Genomic DNA, 17,019 nt, shown 5'->3' on the forward strand with positions numbered 1-17,019 from the left:
ATTTAACAAAATAGATGCAGGACCTGGATTTTTAACCTCATATGGTAGAGATATGTTTTAAGGAGTCATGTATCATTCCGCAATTAACTGGTGCAATGGGCAAATAGCATTTTTGGGATCCAGGTTAGGTAGTTGTTTTTTTTAACTCTGAATGGACTAGCACTATATTACCCAGATATATTTGGCATGAGTAGGTAAGCAATGTCATCTGACTACTGACATCTGTGTTCAAGGGAAAGTGGAAGGTAATTCAGACAAGAGTTTACTTTACAAAAAAGCATGAAATGGGAAATATTCATTGTCAAACCTGAAGGTAAGAGAGGTGGAAGCAAGTTTAGAAGGAGGACATAAAGCAAAGTCTATGTTAAATTGATTGTATTGTAGATCAGTTGGAAAAAATTTGATGAATAGAGAAAAAGTATACAGCTGATTCCAAGACCTATTTTGTTAGAAGCAAGGAACCTCTCAACTGTGCCGAAACCCGGGATTGAACGAGGGACCTTCAGATCTTCAGTCTAACGCTCTCCCAACTGAGCTATTTCGGCCTGCTTATAGCTGTGGTCTTCATACATTAATTTAAACCATTTAACAAAATAGATGCAGGACCTGGATTTTTAACCTCACATGGTAGAGATATGTTTTAAGGAGTCCTGTATCATTCCGCAATTAACTGGTGCAATGGGTAAATAGCATTTTTTGGATCCAGGTTAGGTAGTTGTTTTTTTAACTCTGAATGGACTAGCACTATATTACCCAGATATATTTGGCATGAGTAGGTAAGCAATGTCATCTGACTACTGACATCTGTGTTCAAGGGGAAGTGGAAGGTAATGCAGACAAGAGTTTACTTTACAAAAAAGCATGAAATGGGAAATATTCATTGTCAAACCTGAAGGTAAGAGAGGTGGAAGCAAGTTTAGAAGGAGGACATAAAGCAAAGTCTATGTTAAATTGATTGTGTTGTAGATCAGTTGGAAAAAATTTGATGAATAGAGAAAAAGTACTACAGCTGATTCCAAGACCTATTTTGTTAGAAGCAAGGAACCTCTCAACTGTGCCGAAACCCGGGATTGAACCAGGGACCTTTAGATCTTCAGTCTAACGGTCTCCCAACTGAGCTATGTCTGCCTGCTTATAGCTGTGGTCTTCATACTTTAATTTAAACCATTTAACAAAATAGATGCAGGACCTGGATTTTTAACCTCATATGGTAGAGATATGTTTTAAGGAGTCCTGTATCATTCCGCAATTAACTGGTGCAATGGGTAAATAACATTTTTGGGATCCAGGTTAGGTAGTTGTTTTTTTAACTCTGAATGGACTAGCACTATATTACCCAGATATATTTGGCATGAGTAGGTAAGCAATGTCATCTGACTACTGACATCTGTGTTCAAGGGGAAGTGGAATGTGATGCAGACAAGAGTTTACTTTACAAAAAAGGACGAAATGGGAAACATTCATTGTCAAACCTGAAGGCAAGATAGGTGGAAGAAAGTTTAAAAGGAGGACAGAAAGCAAAGTCTATGTTGAATTGATCATTTTGTAGATCAGTTGATAAAAATGTTTATAGAGAAAAAAGTACTACAGCTGATTCCAAGACCTATTTTGTTAGAAGCAAGGAACCTCTCAACTGTGCCGAAACCCGGGATTGAACCAGGGACCTTTAGATCTTCAGTCTAACGCTCTCCCAACTGAGCTATTTCGGCCTGCTTATAGCTGTGGTCTTCATACTTTAATTTAAACCATTTAACAAAATAGATGCAGGACCTGGATTTTTAACCTCATATGGTAGAGATATGTTTTAAGGAGTCCTGTATCATTCCGCAATTAACTGGTACAATGGGTAAATAGCATTTTTTGGATCCAGGTTAGGTAGTTGTTTTTTTAACTCTGAATGGACTAGCACTATATTACCCAGATATATTTGGCATGAGTAGGTAAGCAATGTCATCTGACTACTGACATCTGTGTTCAAGGGGAAGTGGAAGGTAATGCAGACAAGAGTTTACTTTACAAAAAAGCATGAAATGGGAAATATTCATTGTCAAACCTGAAGGTAAGAGAGGTGGAAGCAAGTTCAGAAGGAGTACATAAAGCAAAGTCTATGTTAAATTGATTGTGTTGTAGATCAGTTGGAAAAAATTTGATGAATAGAGAAAAAGTACTACAGCTGATTCCAAGACCTATTTTGTTAGAAGCAAGGAACCTCTCAACTGTGCCGAAACCCGGGATTGAACCAGGGACCTTTAGATCTTCAGTCTAACGCTCTCCCAACTGAGCTATTTCGGCCTTCTGATAGCTGGGGTCTTCATACTTTAATTTGAACCATTTAACAAAATAGATGCAGGACCTGGATTTTTAACCTCATATGGTAGAGATATGTTTTAAGGAGTCCTGTATCATTCCCCAGTTAACTGGTGCAATGGGTAAATAGCATTTTTGGGATCCAGGTTAGGTAGTTGTTTTTTTAACTCTGAATGGACTAGCACTATATTACCTAGATATATTTGGCATGAGTAGGTAAGCAATGTCATCTGACTACTGACATCTGTGTTCAAGGGGAAGTGGAATGTGATGCAGACAAGAGTTTACTTTACAAAAAAGGACAAAATGGGAAACATTCATTGTCAAACCTGAAGGCAAGATAGGTGGAAGAAAGTTTAAAAGGAGGACAGAAAGCAAAGTCTATGTTGAATTGATCATTTTGTAGATCAGTTGATAAAAATGTTGATAGAGAAAAAAGTACTACAGCTGATTCCAAGACCTATTTTGTTAGAAGCAAGGAACCTCTGAACTGTGCCGAAACCCGGGATTGAACCAGGGACCTTTATATCTTCAGTCTAACGCTCTCCCAACTGAGCTATTGCGGCCTGCTTATAGCTGTGGTCTTCATACTTTAATTTAAACCATTTAACAAAATAGATGCAGGACCTGGATTTTTAACCTCATATGGTAGAGATATGTTTTAAGGAGTCCTGTATCATTCCGCAATTAACTGGTGCAATGGGCAAATAGCAGTTTTGGGATCCAGGTTAGGTAGTTGTTTTTTTAACTCTGAATGGACTAGCACTATATTACCCAGATATATTTGGCATGAGTAGGTAAGCAATGTCATCTGACTACTGACATCTGTATTCAAGGGGAGGTGGAAGGTAATGCAGACAAGAGTTTACTTTACAAAAAAGCATGAATGGGAAATATTCATTGTCAAACCTGAAGGTAAGAGAGGTAGAAGCAAGTTTAGAAGGAGGACATAAAGCAAAGTCTATGTTAAATTGATTGTGTTGTAGATCAGTTGGAAAAAATTTGATGAATAGAGAAAAAGTACTACAGCTGATTCCAAGAACTATTTTGTTAGAAGCAAGGAACCTCTCAACTGTGCCGAAACCGGGGATTGAACCAGGGACCTTTAGATCTTCAGTCTAACGCTCGGCCAACTGAGCTATTTCGGCCTTCTGATAGCTGGGGTCTTCATACTTTAATTTGAACCATTTAACAAAATAGATGCAGGACCTGGATTTTTAACCTCATATGGTAGAGATATGTTTTAAGGAGTCCTGTATCATTCCCCAGTTAACTGGTGCAATGGGTAAATAGCATTTTTGGGATCCAGGTTAGGTAGTTGTTTTTTTAACTCTGAATGGACTAGCACTATATTACCTAGATATATTTGGCATGAGTAGGTAAGCAATGTCATCTGACTACTGACATCTGTGTTCAAGGGGAAGTGGAATGTGATGCAGACAAGAGTTTACTTTACAAAAAAGGACGAAATGGGAAACATTCATTGTCAAACCTGAAGGCAAGATAGGTGGAAGAAAGTTTAAAAGGAGGACAGAAAGCAAAGTCTATGTTGAATTGCTCATTTTGTAGATCAGTTGATAAAAATGTTGATAGAGAAAAAAGTACTACAGCTGATTCCAAGACCTATTTTGTTAGAAGCAAGGAACCTCTCAACTGTGCCGAAACCCGGGATTGAACCAGGGACCTTTAGATCTTCAGTCTAACGCTCTCCCAGCTTAGCTATTTTGGCCTGCTTATAGCTGTGGTCTTCATACTTTAATTTAAACCATTTAACAAAATAGATGCAGGACCTGGATTTTTAACCTCATATGGTAGAGATATGTTTTAAGGAGTCCTGTATCATTCCGCAATTAACTGATGCAATGGGTAAATAGCATTTTTGGGATCCAGGTTAGGTAGTTGTTTTTTTAACTCTGAATGGACTAGCACTATATTACCCAGATATATTTGGCATGAGTAGGTAAGCAATGTCATCTGACTACTGACATCTGTGTTCAAGGGAAAGTGGAAGGTAATGCAGACAAGAGTTTACTTTACAAAAAAGGACGAAATGGGAAATATTCATTGTCAAACCTGAAGGCAAGATAGGTGGAAGAAAGTTTAAAAGGAGGACAGAAAGCAAAGTCTATGTTGAATTGATCATTTTGTAGATCAGTTGATAAAAATGTTGATAGAGAAAAAAGTACTACAGCTGATTCCAAGATCTATTTTGTTAGAAGCAAGGAACCTCTCAACTGTGCCGAAACCCGGGATTGAACCAGGGACCTTTAGATCTTCAGTCTAACGCTCTCCCAACTTAGCTATTTCGGCCTGCTTATAACTGTGATCTTCATACTTTAATTTAAACCATTTAACAAAATAGATGCAGGACCTGGATTTTTAACCTCATATGGTGAGATATGTTTTAAGGAGTCCTGTATCATTCCGCAATTAACTGGTGCAATGGGTAAATAGCATTTTTGGGATCCAGATATATTTGGCATGAGTAGGTAAGCAATGTCATCTGACTACTGACATCTGTATTCAAGGGGAGGTGGAAGGTAATGCAGACAAGAGTTTACTTTACAAAAAAGCATGAAATGGGAAATATTCATTGTCAAACCTGAAGGTAAGAGAGGTGGAAGCAAGTTTAGAAGGAGGACATAAAGCAAAGTCTATGTTAAATTGATTGTGTTGTAGATCAGTTGGAAAAAATTTGATGAATAGAGAAAAAGTACTACAGCTGATTCCAAGACCTATTTTGTTAGAAGCAAGGAACCTCTCAACTGTGCCGAAACCCAGGATTGAACCAGGGACCTTTAGATCTTCAGTCTAACGCACTCCCAACTGAGCTATTTTGGCCTGCTTATAGCTGTGGTCTTCATACTTTAATTTAAACCATTTAACAAAATAGATGCAGGACCTGGATTTTTAACCTCATATGGTAGAGATATGTTTTAAGGAGTCCTGTATCATTCCGCAATTAACTGGTGCAATGGGTAAATACCATTTTTTGGATCGAGGTTAGGTAGTTGTTTTTTTAACTCTGAATGGACTAGCACTATATTACCCAGATATATTTGGCATGAGTAGGTAAGCAATGTCATCTGACTACTGACATCTGTGTTCAAGGGGAAGTGGAAGGTAATGCAGACAAGAGTTTACTTTACAAAAAAGCATGAAATGGGAAATATTCATTGTCAAACCTGAAGGTAAGAGAGGTGGAAGCAAGTTTAGAAGGAGGACATAAAGCAAAGTCTATGTTAAATTGATTGTGTTGTAGATCAGTTGGAAAAAATTTGATGAATAGAGAAAAAGAACTACAGCTGATCCCAAGACCTATTTTGTTAGAAGCAAGGAACCTCTCAACTGTGCCGAAACCCGGGATTGAACCAGGGACCTTTAGATCTTCAGTCTAACGCTCGGCCAACTGAGCTATTTCGGCCTTCTGATAGCTGGGTTCTTCATACTTTAATTTGAACCATTTAACAAAATAGATGCAGGACCTGGATTTTTAACCTCATATGGTAGAGATATGTTTTAAGGAGTCCTGTATCATTCCCCAGTTAACTGGTGCAATGGGTAAATAGCATTTTTGGGATCCAGGTTAGGTAGTTGTTTTTTTAACTCTGAATGGACTAGCACTATATTACCCAGATATATTTGGCATGAGTAGGTAAGCAATGTCATCTGACTACTGACATCTGTGTTCAAGGGGAAGTGGAATGTGATGCAGACAAGAGTTTACTTTACAAAAAAGTACAAAATGGAAAACATTCATAGTCAAACCTGAAGGCAAGATAGGTGGAAGAAAGTTTAAAAGGAGGACAGAAAGCAAAGTCTATGTTGAATTGATCATTTTGTAGATCAGTTGATAAAAATGTTGATAGAGAAAAAAGTACTACAGCTGATTCCAAGACCTATTTTGTTAGAAGCAAGGAACCTCTCAACTGTGCCGAAACCCGGGATTGAACCAGGGACCTTTAGATCTTCAGTCTAATGCTCTCCCAGCTTAGCTATTTTGGCCTGCTTATAGCTGTGGTCTTCATACTTTAATTTAAACCATTTAACAAAATAGATGCAGGACCTGGATTTTTAACCTCATATGGTGAGATATGTTTTAAGGAGTCCTGTATCATTCCGCAATTAACTGGTGCAATGGGTAAATAGCATTTTTGGGATCCAGGTTAGGTAGTTGTTTTTTTAACTCTGAATGGACTAGCACTATATTACCCAGATATATTTGGCATGAGTAGGTAAGCAATGTCATCTGACTACTGACATCTGTGTTCAAGGGGAAGTGGAAGGTAATGCAGACAAGAGTTTACTTTACAAAAAAGCATGAAATGGGAAATATTCATTGTCAAACCTGAAGGTAAGAGAGGTGGAAGCAAGTTTAGAAGGAGGACATAAATCAAAGTCTATGTTAAATTGATTGTGTTGTAGATCAGTTGGAAAAAATTTGATGAATTGAGAAAAAGTACTACAGCTGATTCCAAGACCTATTTTGTTAGAAGCAAGAAACCTCTCAACTGTGCCGAAACCCGGGATTGAATCAGGGACCTTTAGAGCTTTAGTCTAACGCTCTCCCAACTGAGCTATTTCGGCCTGCTTATAGCTGTGGTCTTCATACTTTAATTTAAACCATTTAACAAAATAGATGCAGGACCTGGATTTTTAACCTCATATGGTAGAGATATGTTTTAAGGAGTCCTGTATCATTCCCCAGTTAACTGGTGCAATGGGTAAATAGCATTTTTGGGATCCAGGTTAGGTAGTTGTTTTTTTAACTCGAAATGGACTAGCACTATATTACCTAGATATATTTGGCATGAGTAGGTAAGCAATGTCATCTGACTACTGACATCTGTGTTCAAGGGGAAGTGGAATGTGATGCAGACAAGAGTTTACTTTACAAAAAAGGATGAAATGGGAAACATTCATTGTCAAACCTGAAGGCAAGATAGGTGGAAGAAAGTTTAAAAGGAGGACAGAAAGCAAAGTCTATGTTGAATTGATCATTTTGTAGATCAGTTGATAAAAATGTTGATAGAGAAAAAAGTACTACAGCTGATTCCAAGACCTATTTTGCTAGAAGCAAGGAACCTCTGAACTGTGCCGAAACCCGGGATTGAACCAGGGACCTTTAGATCTTCAGTCTAACGCTCTCCCAACTGAGCTATTGCGGCCTGCTTATAGCTGTGGTCTTCATACTTTAATTTAAACCATTTAACAAAATAGATGCAGGACCTGGATTTTTAACCTCATATGGTAGAGATATGTTTTAAGGAGTCCTGTATCATTCCGCAATTAACTGGTGCAAGGGGAAAATAGCAGTTTTGGGATCCAGGTTAGGTAGTTGTTTTTTTTAACTCTGAATGGACTAGCACTATATTACCCAGATATATTTGGCATGAGTAGGTAAGCAATGTCATCTGACTACTGACATCTGTATTCAAGGGGAGGTGGAAGGTAATGCAGACAAGAGTTTACTTTACAAAAAAGCATGAATGGGAAATATTCATTGTCAAACCTGAAGGTAAGAGAGGTGGAAGCAAGTTTAGAAGGAGGACATAAAGCAAAGTCTATGTTAAATTGATTGTGTTGTAGATCAGTTGGAAAAAATTTGATGAATAGAGAAAAAGTACTACAGCTGATTCCAAGACCTATTTTGTTAGAAGCAAGGAACCTCTCAACTGTGCCAAAACCCAGGATTGAACCAGGGACCTTTAGATCTTCAGTCTAACGCTCTCCCAACTGAGCTATTTCGGCCTTCTCATAGCTGGGGTCTTCATACTTTAATTTAAACCATTTAACAAAATAGATGCAGGACCTGGATTTTTAACCTCATATGGTAGAGATATGTTTTACGGAGGCCTGTATCATTCTCCAGTTAACTGGTGCAATGGGTAAATAGCATTTTTGGGATCCAGGTTAGGTCGTTGTTTTTTTAACTCTGAATGGACCAACACTATATTACCTAGATATATTTGGCATGAGTAGGTAAGCAATGTCATCTGACTACTGACATCTGTGTTCAAGGGGAAGTGGAATGTGATGCAGACAAGAGTTTACTTTACAAAAAAGGACGAAATGGGAAACATTCATTGTCAAACCTGAAGGCAAGATAGGTGGAAGAAAGTTTAAAAGGAGGACAGAAAGCAAAGTCTATGTTGAATTGATCATTTTGTAGATCAGTTGATAAAAATGTTGATAGAGAAAAAAGTACTACAGCTGATTCCAAGACCTATTTTGTTAGAAGCAAGGAACCTCTCAACTGTGCCGAAACCAGGGATGGAACCAGGGACCTTTAGATCTTCAGTCTAACGCTCTCCCAACTGAGCTATTGCGGCCTGCTTATAGCTGTGGTCTTCATACTTTAATTTAAACTATTTAACAAAATAGATGCAGGACCTGGATTTTTAACCTCATATGGTAGAGATATGTTTTAAGGAGTCCTGTATCATTCCGCAATTAACTGGTACAATGGGTAAATAGCATTTTTTGGATCCAGGTTAGGTAGTTGTTTTTTTAACTCTGAATGGACTAGCACTATATTACCCAGATATATTTGGCATGAGTAGGTAAGCAATGTCATCTGACTACTGACATCTGTGTTCAAGGGGAAGTGGAAGGTAATGCAGACAAGAGTTTACTTTACAAAAAAGCATGAAATGGGAAATATTCATTGTCAAACCTGAAGGTAAGAGAGGTGGAAGCAAGTTTAGAAGGAGTACATAAAGCAAAGTCTATGTTAAATTGATTGTGTTGTAGATCAGTTGGAATAAATTTGATGAATAGAGAAAAAGTACTACAGCTGATTCCAAGACCTATTTTGTTAGAAGCAAGGAACCTCTCAACTGTGCTGAAACCCGGGATTGAACCAGGGACCTTTAGATCTTCAGTCTAACGCTCTCCCAACTGAGCTATTTCGGCCTTCTGATAGCTGGGGTCTTCATACTTTAATTTGAACCATTTAACAAAATAGATGCAGGACCTGGATTTTTAACCTCATATGGTAGAGATATGATTTAAGGAGTCCTGTATCATTCCCCAGTTAACTGGTGCAATGGGTAAATAGCATTTTTGGGATCCAGGTTAGGTAGTTGTTTTTTTAACTCTGAATGGACTAGCACTATATTACCCAGATATATTTGGCATGAGTAGGTAAGCAATGTCATCTGACTACTGACATCTGTGTTCAAGGGGAAGTGGAATGTGATGCAGACAAGAGTTTACTTTACAAAAAAGGACGAAATGGAAAACATTCATAGTCAAACCTGAAGGCAAGATAGGTGGAAGAAAGTTTAAAAGGAGGACAGAAAGCAAAGTCTATGTTGAATTGATCATTTTGTAGATCAGTTGATAAAAATGTTAATAGAGAAAAAAGTACTACAGCTGATTCCAAGACCTATTTTGTTAGAAGCAAGGAACCTCTCAACTGTGACAAAACCCGGGATTGAACCAGGGACCTTTAGATCTTCAGTCTAACGCTCTCCCAACTGAGCTATTTCGGCCTTCTGATAGCTGGGGTCTTCATACTTTAATTTGAACCATTTAACAAAATAGATGCAGGACCTGGATTTTTAACCTCATATGGTAGAGATATGTTTTAAGGAGTCCTGTATCATTCCCCAGTTAACTGGTGCAATGGGTAAATAGCATTTTTGGGATCCAGGTTAGGTAGTTGTTTTTTTAACTCTGAATGGACTAGCACTATATTACCCAGATATATTTTGCATGAGTAGGTAAGCAATGTCATCTGACTACTGACATCTGTGTTCAAGGGGAAGTGGAATGTGATGCAGACAAGAGTTTACTTTACAAAAAAGGACGAAATGGAAAACATTCATAGTCAAACCTGAAGGCAAGATAGGTGGAAGAAAGTTTAAAAGGAGGACAGAAAGCAAAGTCTATGTTGAATTGATCATTTTGTAGATCAGTTGATAAAAATGTTGATAGAGAAAAAAGTACTACAGCTGATTCCAAGACCTATTTTGTTAGAAGCAAGGAACCTCTCAACTGTGCCGAAACCCGGGATTGAACCAGGGACCTTTAGATCTTCAGTCTAACGCTCTCCCAACTTAACTATTTCGGCCTGCTTACAGCTGTGGTCTTCATACTTTAATTTAAACCATTTAACAAAATAGATGCAGGACCTGGATTTTTAACCTCATATGGTAGAGATATGTTTTAAGGAGTCCTGTATCATTCCGCAATTAACTGGTGCAATGGGCAAATAGCAGTTTTGGGATCCAGGTTAGGTAGTTGTTTTTTTAACTCTGAATGGACTAGCACTATATTACCCAGATATATTTGGCATGAGTAGGTAAGCAATGTCATCTGACTACTGACATCTGTATTCAAGGGGAGGTGGAAGGTAATGCAGACAAGAGTTTACTTTACAAAAAAGCATGAAATGGGAAATATTAATTGTCAAACTTGAAGGTAAGAGAGGTGGAAGCAAGTTTAGAAGGAGGACATAAAGCAAAGTCTATGTTAAATTGATTGTGTTGTAGATCAGTTGGAAAAAATTTGATGAATAGAGAAAAAGTACTACAGCTGATTCCAAGACCTATTTTGTTAGAAGCAAGGAACCTCTCAACTGTGCCGAAACCCGGGATTGAACCAGGGACCTTTAGATCTTCAGTCTAACGCTCTCCCAACTGAGCTATTTCAGCCTGCTTATAGCTGTGGTCTTCATACTTTAATTTGAACCATTTAACAAAATAGATGCAGAACCTGGATTTTTAACCTCATATGGTAGAGATATGTTTTAAGGAGTCCTGTATCATTCCCCAGTTAACTGGTGCAATGGGTAAATAGCATTTTTGGGATCCAGGTTAGGTAGTTGTTTTTTTTAACTCTGAATGGACTAGCACTATATTACCTAGATATATTTGGCATGAGTAGGTAAGCAATGTCATCTGACTACTGACATCTGTGTTCAAGGGGAAGTGGAATGTGATGCAGACAAGAGTTTACTTTACAAAAAAGGACGAAATGGGAAACATTCATTGTCAAACCTGAAGGCAAGATAGGTGGAAGAAAGTTTAAAAGGAGGACAGAAAGCAAAGTCTATGTTGAATTGATCATTTTGTAGATCAGTTGATAAAAATGTTGATAGAGAAAAAAGTACTACAGCTGATTCCAAGACCTATTTTGTTAGAAGCAAGGACCCTCTCAACTGTGCCGAAACCCGGGATGGAACCAGGGACCTTTAGATCTAAAGTCTAACGCTCTCCCAACTGAGCTATTGCGGCCTGCTTATAGCTCTGGTCTTCATACTCTAATTTAAACCATTTAACAAAATAGATGCAGGACCTGGATTTTTAACCTCATATGGTAGAGATATGTTTTAAGGAGTCCTGTATCATTCCGCAATTAACTGGTGCAATGGGCAAATTGAAGTTTTGGGATCCAGGTTAGGTAGTTGTTTTTCTAACTCTGAATGGACTAGCACTATATTACCCAGATATATTTGGCATGAGTAGGTAAGCAATGTCATCTGACTACTGACATCTGTATTCAAGGGGAGGTGGAAGGTAATGCAGACAAGAGTTTACTTTACAAAAAAGCATGAAATGGGAAATATTCATTGTCAAACCTGAAGGTAAGAGAGGTGGAAGCAAGTTTAGAAGGAGGACATAAAGCAAAGTCTATGTTAAATTGATTGTGTTGTAGATCAGTTGGAAAAAATTTGATGAATAGAGAAAAAGTATACAGCTGATTCCAAGACCTATTTTGTTAGAAGCAAGGAACCTCTCAACTGTGCCGAATCCCGGGATTGAACCAGGGACCTTTAGATCTTCAGTCTAACGCTCTCCCAACTGAGCTATTTCGGCCTGCTTATAGCTGAGGTCTTCATACTTTAATTTAAACCATTTAACAAAATAGATGCAGGACCTGGATTTTTAACCTCATATGGTAGAGATATGTTTTAAGGAGTCCTGTATCATTCCGCAATTAACTGGTACAATGGGTAAATAGCATTTTTTGGATCCAGGTTAGGTAGTTGTTTTTTTAACTCTGAATGGACTAGCACTATATTACCCAGATATATTTGGCATGAGTAGGTAAGCAATGTCATCTGACTACTGACATCTGTGTTCAAGGGGAAGTGGAAGGTAATGCAGACAAGAGTTTACTTTACAAAAAAGCATGAAATGGGAAATATTCATTGTCAAACCTGAAGGTAAGAGAGGTGGAAGCAAGTTTAGAAGGAGGACATAAAGCAAAGTCTATGTTAAATTGATTGTGTTGTAGATCAGTTGGAAAAAATTTGATGAATAGAGAAAAAGTACTACAGCTGATTCCAAGACCTATTTTGTTAGAAGCAAGGAACCTCTCAACTGTGCCGAAACCCGGGATCGAACCAGGGACCTTTAGATCTTCAGTCTAACGCTCTCCCAACTGAGCTAATTTGGCCTTCTGATAGCGGGGGTCTTCATACTTTAATTTGAACCATTTAACAAAATAGATGCAGGACCTGGATTTTTAACCTCATATGGTAGAGATATGTTTTAAAGAGTCCTGTATCATTCCCCAGTTAACTGGTGCAATGGGTAAATAGCATTTTTGGGATCCAGGTTAGGTAGTTGTTTTTTTAACTCTGAATGGACTAGCATTATATTACCCAGATATATTTGGCATGAGTAGGTAAGCAATGTCATCTGACTACTGACATCTGTGTTCAAGGGGAAGTGGAATGTGATGCAGACAAGAGTTTACTTTACAAAAAAGGACGAAATGGGAAACATTCATAGTCAAACCTGAATGAAAGATAGGTGGAAGAAAGTTTAAAAGGAGGACAGAAAGCAAAGTCTATGTTGAATTGATCATTTTGTGGATCAGTTGATAAAAATGTTGATAGAGAAAAAAGTACTACAGCTGATTCCAAGACTTATTTTGTGAGAAGCAAGGAACCTCTCAACAGTGCCGAAACCCGGGATTAAACCAGGGACCTTTAGATCTTCAGTCTAACGCTCTCCCAACTGAGCTATTTCTGCCCCCTGCTAGCTGTAGTCTTCATACTTTAATTTAAACCATTTAACAAAATAGATGCAGGACCTGGATTTTTAACCTCATATGGTGAGATATGTTTTAAGGAGTCCTGTATCATTCCGCAATTAACTGGTGCAATGGGCAAATAGCATTTTTGGGATCCAGGTTAGGTAGTTGTTTTTTTAACTCTGAATGGACTAGCACTATATTACCCAGATATATTTGGCATGAGTAGGTAAGCAATGTCATCTGACTACTGACATCTGTGTTCAAGGGGAAGTGGAAGGTAATGCAGACAAGAGTTTACTTTACAAAAAAGCATGAAATGGGAAATATTCATTGTCAAACCTGAAGGTAAGAGAGGTGGAAGCAAGTTTAGAAGGAGGACATAAAGCAAAGTCTATGTTAAATTGATTGTGTTGTAGATCAGTTGAAAAAATTTGATGAATAGAGAAAAAGTACTACAGCAGATTCCAAGACCTATTTTGTTAGAAGCAAGGAACCTCTCAACTGTGCCGAAACCCGGGATTGAACCAGGGACCTTCAGTCTAACGCTCTCCCAACTGAGCTATTTCGGCCTGCTTATAGCTGTGGTCTTCATACTTTAATTTAAACCATTTAACAAAATAGATGCAGGACCTCGATTTTTAACCTCACATGGTAGATATATGTTTTAAGGAGTCCTGTATCATTCCGCAATTAACTGGTGCAATGGGTAAATAGCATTTTTTGGATCCAGGTTAGGTAGTTGTTTTTTTAACTCTGAATGGACTAGCACTATATTACCCAGATATATTTGGCATGAGTAGGTAAGCAATGTCATCTGACTACTGACATCTGTGTTCAAGGGGAAGTGGAAGGTAATGCAGACAAGAGTTTACTTTACAAAAAAGCATGAAATGGGAAATATTAATTGTCAAACCTGAAGGTAAGAGAGGTGGAAGCAAGTTTAGAAGGAGGACATAAAGCAAAGTCTATGTTAAATTGATTGTGTTGTAGATCAGTTGGAAAAAATTTGATGAATAGAGAAAAAGAACTACAGCTGATCCCAAGACCTATTTTGTTAGAAGCAAGGAACCTCTCAACTGTGCCGAAACCCAGGATTGAACCAGGGACCTTTAGATCTTCAGTCTAACGCTCTCCCAACTGAGCTATTTCAGCCTGCTTATAGCTGTGGTCTTCATACTTTAATTTAAACCATTTAACAAAATAGATGCAGGACCTGGATTTGTAACCTCATATGGTAGAGATATGTTTTAAGGAGTCCTGTATCATTCCCCAGTTAACTGGTGCAATGGGTAAATAGCATTTTTGGGATCCAGGTTAGGTAGTTGTTTTTTTAACTCTGAATGGACTAGCACTATATTACCCAGATATATTTGGCATGAGTAGGTAAGCAATGTCATCTGACTACTGACATCTGTGTTCAAGGGGAAGTGGAAGGTAATGCAGACAAGAGTTTACTTTACAAAAAAGCATGAAATGGGAAATATTCATTGTCAAACCTGAAGGTAAGAGAGGTGGAAGCAAGTTTAGAAGGAGGACATAAAGCAAAGTCTATGTTAAATTGATTGTGTTGTAGATCAGTTGAAAAAATTTGATGAATAGAGAAAAAGTACTACAGCAGATTCCAAGACCTATTTTGTTAGAAGCAAGGAACCTCTCAACTGTGCCGAAACCCGGGATTGAACCAGGAACCTTCAGATCTTCAGTCTAACGCTCTCCCAACTGAGCTATTTCAGCCTGCTTATAGCTGTGGTCTTCATACTTTAATTTAAACCATTTAACAAAATAGATGCAGGACCTCGATTTTTAACCTCACATGGTTGATATATGTTTTAAGGAGTCCTGTATCATTCCGCAATTAACTGGTGCAATGGGTAAATAGCATTTTTTGGATCCAGGTTAGGTAGTTGTTTTTTTAACTCTGAATGGACTAGCACTATATTACCCAGATATATTTGGCATGAGTAGGTAAGCAATGTCATCTGACTACTGACATCTGTGTTCAAGGGGAAGTGGAAGGTAATGCAGACAAGAGTTTACTTTACAAAAAAGCATGAAATGGGAAATATTCATTGTCAAACCTGAAGGTAAGAGAGGTGGAAGCAAGTTTAGAAGGAGGACATAAAGCAAAGTCTATGTTAAATTGATTGTGTTGTAGATCAGTTGGAAAAAATTTGATGAATAGAGAAAAAGTACTACAGCTGATTCCAAGACCTATTTTGTTAGAAGCAAGGAACCTCTCAACTGTGCCGAAACCCGGGATTTATCCAGGGACCTTTAGATCTTCAGTCTAACGCTCTCCCAACTGAGCTATTTTGGCCTTCTGATAGCGGGGGTCTTCATACTTTAATTTGAACCATTTAACAAAATAGATGCAGGACCTGGATTTTTAACCTCATATGGTAGAGATATGTTTTAAAGAGTCCTGTATCATTCCCCAGTTAACTGGTGCAATGGGTAAATAGCATTTTTGGGATCCAGGTTAGGTAGTTGTTTTTTTAACTCTGAATGGACTAGCATTATATTACCCAGATATATTTGGCATGAGTAGGTAAGCAATGTCATCTGACTACTGACATCTGTGTTCAAGGGGAAGTGGAATGTGATGCAGACAAGAGTTTACTTTACAAAAAAGGACGAAATGGGAAACATTCATAGTCAAACCTGAATGAAAGATAGGTGGAAGAAAGTTTAAAAGGAGGACAGAAAGCAAAGTCTATGTTGAATTGATCATTTTGTGGATCAGTTGATAAAAATGTTGATAGAGAAAAAAGTACTACAGCTGATTCCAAGACTTATTTTGTGAGAAGCAAGGAACCTCTCAACAGTGCCGAAACCCGGGATTAAACCAGGGACCTTTAGATCTTCAGTCTAACGCTCTCCCAACTGAGCTATTTCTGCCTCCTGCTAGCTGTAGTCTTCATACTTTAATTTAAACCATTTAACAAAATAGATGCAGGACCTGGATTTTTAACCTCATATGGTAGAGATATGTTTTAAGGAGTCATGTATCATTCCGCAATTAACTGGTGCAATGGGCAAATAGCATTTTTGGGATCCAGGTTAGGTAGTTGTTTTTTTAACTCTGAATGGACTAGCACTATATTACCCAGATATATTTGGCATGAGTAGGTAAGCAATGTCATCTGACTACTGACATCTGTGTTCAAGGGGAAGTGGAAGGTAATGCAGACAAGAGTTTACTTTACAAAAAAGCATGAAATGGGAAATATTCATTGTCAAACCTGAAGGTAAGAGAGGTGGAAGCAAGTTTAGAAGGAGGACATAAAGCAAAGTCTATGTTAAATTGATTGTGTTGTAGATCAGTTGAAAAAATTTGATGAATAGAGAAAAAGTACTACAGCAGATTCCAAGACCTATTTTGTTAGAAGCAAGGAACCTCTCAACTGTGCCGAAACCCGGGATTGAACCAGGGACCTTCAGTCTAACGCTCTCCCAACTGAGCTATTTCGGCCTGCTTATAGCTGTGGTCTTCATACTTTAATTTAAACCATTTAACAAAATAGATGCAGGACCTCGATTTTTAACCTCACATGGTAGATATATGTTTTAAGGAGTCCTGTATCATTCCGCAATTAACTGGTGCAATGGGTAAATAGCATTTTTTGGATCCAGGTTAGGTAGTTGTTTTTTTAACTCAGAATGGACTAGCACTATATTACCCAGATATATTTGGCATGAGTAGGTAAGCAATGTCATCTG

The 17,019-nt window shown here is 38.0% G+C and overlaps 3 non-coding genes across 3 annotated transcripts; all 3 read right to left on the reverse strand.

Annotated features, from left to right (window-relative positions):
* Positions 1-1,636: 1,636 nt before the first annotated feature.
* On the reverse strand, positions 1,637-1,709 carry TRNAF-GAA (transfer RNA phenylalanine (anticodon GAA)). The gene has a single exon. It is a non-coding gene; the product is annotated as a tRNA-Phe (tRNA).
* Positions 1,710-2,219: 510 nt separating this feature from the next.
* TRNAF-GAA (transfer RNA phenylalanine (anticodon GAA)) lies at positions 2,220-2,292 on the reverse strand. Its single transcript has one exon. It is a non-coding gene; the product is annotated as a tRNA-Phe (tRNA).
* A 4,529-nt stretch (positions 2,293-6,821) lies between these two features.
* Positions 6,822-6,894, reverse strand: TRNAF-AAA (transfer RNA phenylalanine (anticodon AAA)). Its single transcript has one exon. It is a non-coding gene; the product is annotated as a tRNA-Phe (tRNA).
* Between the last annotated feature and the right edge of the window lie 10,125 nt (positions 6,895-17,019).

This window comes from Lissotriton vulgaris, chromosome 8 (genome assembly GCF_964263255.1).
Source record: "Lissotriton vulgaris chromosome 8, aLisVul1.2, whole genome shotgun sequence".
In the NCBI taxonomy this organism is placed as follows: Eukaryota; Metazoa; Chordata; class Amphibia; order Caudata; family Salamandridae; genus Lissotriton; species Lissotriton vulgaris.